Source organism: Athene cunicularia, assembly GCF_003259725.1.
Source record: "Athene cunicularia isolate RWA chromosome 1 unlocalized genomic scaffold, athCun1 chr1_part1, whole genome shotgun sequence".
NCBI classification, from domain to species: domain Eukaryota; kingdom Metazoa; phylum Chordata; class Aves; order Strigiformes; family Strigidae; genus Athene; species Athene cunicularia.
Window position 1 is genome coordinate 115,475,758 of NW_020799091.1, and position 5,063 is coordinate 115,480,820.

Below are 5,063 nucleotides of genomic sequence, written 5' to 3' on the forward strand. Positions count from 1 at the left end.
AAAAAAAAAAAACCAAACATCAAAACAACCCAAACCCCCAAACCCCACCTCAGACCAGTCAGTGCACCCAGCAGCGGCGGCCGGGAGGAGCGGGGAAGGCGGCGAGAGGAAGGCTCTCGGCAGCAGCAGAAACCCAAACTTCCTCCTGAGACATTTCAGGCTGCATTCCAGCGTGTAACAGAGCAAATTGCTCTTCCATTCAAAGTAAGTTCCTCCCTGGAATCGGTTCGAGGGTAGTGACAGCCTCACCAACTATGAGCTTTTGTTAAAGACTTAGTGGTAGTCACACCAACTATGAGCTTTTATTAAAGACTTCTGTGCTGTCATAAACCGCTAAAACTACAATTCAGTAGCAGGAACATAACATAGTAATAATAATGAGTTTATACTAACGGCCAAGAGCTGTGACATTCACTGTCCAGATACTGGACTGCGAATACTTAGTGCTCCAGAAAGTATTTACTTTTCTTCAAACCAGATTAATTCCTCAAATTTATTTCACAAGCGTGCCAGGTTTCACCAAAAAAAAAAAAAAAAAAAAAAAAAAAAAAAAAAAAAAACTACCCAAACTGTAACAGTAACTGCAGGTCACCAGCCTGGCAACAGTCAGTAATAAAATTTCCATACTAGACCAAGGCTGTGAATATTTTCTGGATCCTCAGCCCAGATAAAAAAAATAACATCAGAAAAAAAAAAAAGGTAAGTTGTAGGAAACGAACATTAAAAAGATCTGTTAAAGGGAACATCCTTTTATTATGCAAAATCTCTAGGCAAGTTGATTTTATGTCGTTTCATACTCACAAGCTGTAGGTGTTCAGGCTGTCTGGCCAGGATCCTCTGCGTTTCTCTTCATTGGCGAGAAGAAACTGTTTCTGGGATACGTCTCTTATCATATTGGGTGTGAACTTCTGCTTTTTCTGCTATCATCCTGTTGGACGGAGAAGAAAAGGGGCAGCACGAATGATACAGGACAATCTCATTGCCATCTTCCTGTTGTTAGGCTACAGGATCTGCCACTGACAAGTTGTCTGTTGTAGTTTTATCAGGCTTGTCCCAGGCTTGACAGAAACAACCCATTTCTCAATTTGATTAATTAGAAACAGCACCCTTTGCAATCAGTACAGGACATTTGATGTCTGCTGTTTCTTCAGCTGCTATCACACAGACACACATACATGCATGTTCATATGTCATTTATATCCATTTTAATATTTCTCTTGCCATGCCCTAGAAGGTCTCCTGTTTTAAAACATCATTTCTCATGGGAAAAATATCAGAAATTGTGAAATTGTCACAATTTCAAGCCCCTGCCAAATTGACAAAGATGCCCACATAGTGGCCTGCATAAACCCTTTCTAATTTGAGACACAGGTGTGGGAGAATATTTGGAGCACTGCTAAGAAACAGAGTGGTGTTTTCACCTGTTCTGAGTCACCCCAGGCTCACCCCTGTGTTAACCTGTGCCTGTTCTGCTGCTCTTGGTACCTCAATGCACAAAGCAGTGCCTTCTGACCTGCAAAAAAAGAAAGCCCCCACCACCCACACCAGAGAAGGACTAACCTGTTTGCTGGAGGCTGGGGGTCAGGGCAGTGGCTATTCCAGCTGAATACAACTATCCTTGGAGACATCTTCTCCACCATCATGCTCTATTTTGTGGAGTCCCTTCCTCTGCCAACTAAAAGCCCAGGCTCCTTTTTCAACATTTATCTCCTAGGACTAACGAGTAGAGCTCGAATCACTTAAATTTCACTTTGCCGGTCTTTCCCTTTTTGTTCTGAGTAGAGAATGGGTTCCCTCTAGAGCAGGTCAGATGTCCAGCAACTAACCTACTACTTGTTCTTGGAGGCTGACCTACCTACACCCTTCACACACGTTTTCCTTTTTATGAGAAAAATGCATGAGCAAGTCTCCTGTGCTCACCTGCCTTCATTACAGTTGAGGGGATTTCAAAGGGAACTCTAGAGAACTGCAGGCTACACAGCTTAAAATAAATTTATCCAGAAGTGCCCTGTGCCCTCAAAGCAACAGAAGCAGGGAAGTCCCAGGGACATCTTCCTGTCCTTATTTCATGAAAATAAAGGAGACACTTGTGGGACTTGAGCGATACTTTATATTAGCTTATCCTGTAACTCACACCTACTGAGGCGGGGAAGTTCTATATTTATCCAAATTTTACTGCTTCTTCAGTGCACTGGGGAAATTTAGAGAAGAAAGAAGAAAATGATGTAAAGGTCTGGAAAACAGGAGGGCTGCTTCTTTGGAAGAGAGAGCAAACTAGAGCTGAGGCAGGAAAGGATGGTTCTGAAGTAGATGAAGACCAGGGGTAACCTCAGGGGAGACAGGCAAATGGAAAGTACACCAGGCAGACCAGCAATGGCAAAAAAATCCAAAATCTTTTTATATACATAGAAGAACAAGACACAAAAAGCCCTTTCTGCCCTATTCTGTGCTCTCGTGTCAGCCATGTCTTGTATAAGGACCTGGCTCAGCTCAGCAATTTCTGGTGGGTTTTGTAAAGTTCTTTGTACGTCACCTTCTCCAGAGCTGGTGGTGACTGAGATGACATCAACTCTCTGGCGTTACAAAGCCTCTGAAGTTAGTGAGAAGGAGAGTAAGTAGAGGCCTCTTGTCCTAAAATCCAGAGAGTTCCTTGTTCCTCTCTGTTTCTTCACCTGCAATACACCCTGCATGCTGTTGGAAGAAGTAATCTGAAATCCCTTCTGTCACAAATGAGGTCCATTCTTTATTCTTTCCTCTGCCTTCTGGATAGACTCACTCTGCTGTTCTTCCCTTGATTTCTGGACTAACGACCTCTTTAAGCAGAACCACCTGAGCCAATAAACAGTGAAACTTGTACAGGTTTAAGGAAAAGAATATGATACAGCTGGTGCAAGTTGCCGTTATTAAACAGGGAAAGAAAAAAAAAAGCTTTAGAGGATGACTGGAGTCAGTGACAGATTCCAGTAAAACAAAACCCACTAGGTTTTGCAGGGTGTGTTGCTTCCTGGATGCTTGTATCAGGACTGTGAAGCTTGGATAATTCAACTCCCTTCTTGCTTGGCTCTTATAAATTAGCATATGCCCCTTAATCATCATATTCAAGCAACGCTTCCTCAGGTCATGAACGCTCAAATAGGTCTACTAGGAGGTCCAGCCTGGTCCAGAGGATGTGCCACCAGCTGCCATTTTGCTAGTGGTTCAACCACATGACCGTGGACAAATCACATCTTTTCTCTCTCAAACTTACTTCTTTAAAACAAGCAAATACGAAACGGTTTACAGTTTGAAATCCTGTTAATTTCTCCAGTGCAAACTGCACTGCATTTCCCAGCAAAGGAAGTAAACCCTGTGTGGGGACGTAAAACCACAGAAAATTTCTGGTGTCCTTTTATGTGGCCTGACGTTCTACATTTTGCTTTGTTTTCCATCTCTAGAATAGCTGTGTAAAATGGAAGATGCCTGAATTTAAACTTTGCTGTAAAAGGGGCTTTGGATGGACTTAACAGGAGTGCGGGTTGTTGAGCATCACACAGCCGTGCACCTTTGGTACATCTAAGATATCCATGGCTCCTCCCTTCTCTTGTTTCCCAGTGAAACCTGTTGCTCTTTTTATGTTAATGACTGTTCATGTCCCTTTCACTTATCTTCATTCCTGTGCCTTTTCTCTGCATGAGAGCTGAGCATCCTGGCAGCCAGGTGCTGTGGATACTACTGGTTGTGCGGGGCCTGTGCATATTACACAAATCAATATACTTGCACCTCAGACAGTGCAAATACTAGTTTCCTAGGGATGAGTAACTGGGAAAAAAAATCAGTTTGACAGTCAGGAAAGAAGGATATTTTGTCAAAGAAAGGTGAGACCGTCATTACAATTTCTTACATTCATTTCTGCCATCCCACATTGTCTCCTTCAGCTCTTAGGACAGGCACACTGAAAAGAAAGCAAGCTTGGGCATGTTATCTGGGTCTTGTTAGTGAGGCTGGCTCTGGGACAGCTTTGGTCTCAGCTTTTTGTTTTGTTTTGCTTCTAAAGCCGATAATATGTTTCCTTCTAAAGGAAACAACACAATTACTAAGACTGAAGGAAATAATTAATCCAGTTTCACCAGGAAGAATCAAAGAGCAGTTCTAAACTCCTACCCGAAGAGTAGTGAAAAAGAGGTCATCTGCCCTGTAGAAGTCTGGTACTGGACTGTTTTAAAAAAAGCCCTCAAGTGAAATGTTCTGGAAAAATTGAGACCTTTTCTGTCTATTTGTTTTCTGAGTCCTTGGTCCGCATTTAATCATGTTTTAACTTTTCTTTCTCAGTCACCAAAGTTAAATTTTAGAAAAACTACACTCTTGCACCAAGGATAAATCATGTACTCACTGCCAGAAGTATGGAGGGGAGGCCATTCCTCTCCCACTCCTTCATCAGGTTCTGAACCACTCAGCTGGAGTACCACTGGTTGCTATCTCACATCACTGAGCTTATACTTTTTTTTTTTTTCACAATTTTCATTTCCTAGGAAAGAGTTATTTTCAAAAAACAGAAGTTAAACTCACTCACCTCTTCACTTGTTGATGTGTCTATACATATATTGATGGCTTTCAATCATAGCCACAGCTGAAGATCACATACGTGTTGACTACCATGAAAAAAAAAACACATAGAATTTCTCCGGAAAAAAGTAAAATTAATGATCATTTAATCTCAGAAAATCTTAGGAGTGTCAGGTTGAAGTCCCCCCTTGTTACCTACATGCATCTGGCATGACAAACTTCAAGGCAAGCTGAATCAGCATGTGATATTCAGATTGCAGGGAACAGTTGTCCTTTAACTGCTGAGCAACTCTTGGTTAAAACAACACCTCTAAAGGTCCCTCAGCCAAGAAGTCTAAGATTCTTTTCTAAAGATCTATCGACCAAGAAGCCCAGCTGCAGAAAATCCAGTTCTCTCAGGAGGCAAACCTGGGCAGAACTTATCATAGGGATTTAGGCAGCTCAGATCCCTTCCATTCCCTCTTCTCCCCTAGCACAGCTTTTATCCATCACAGGCCAGCCTAGCAGCTTGGAGAACAGAC

General features: G+C 42.3%; 1 protein-coding gene across 1 annotated transcript in view; it reads right to left on the minus strand.

The window, feature by feature from the left end:
- Positions 1-115, minus strand: part of CD200 (CD200 molecule) — an 18,226-nt gene extending 18,111 nt beyond the window's left edge. Inside the window, exon 1 of the mRNA XM_026858016.1 lies at positions 49-115. The gene's annotated coding sequence lies outside the window, so the exon portion shown is untranslated. The remainder of the gene's footprint in view (positions 1-48) is intronic.
- Positions 116-5,063: the final 4,948 nt, after the last annotated feature.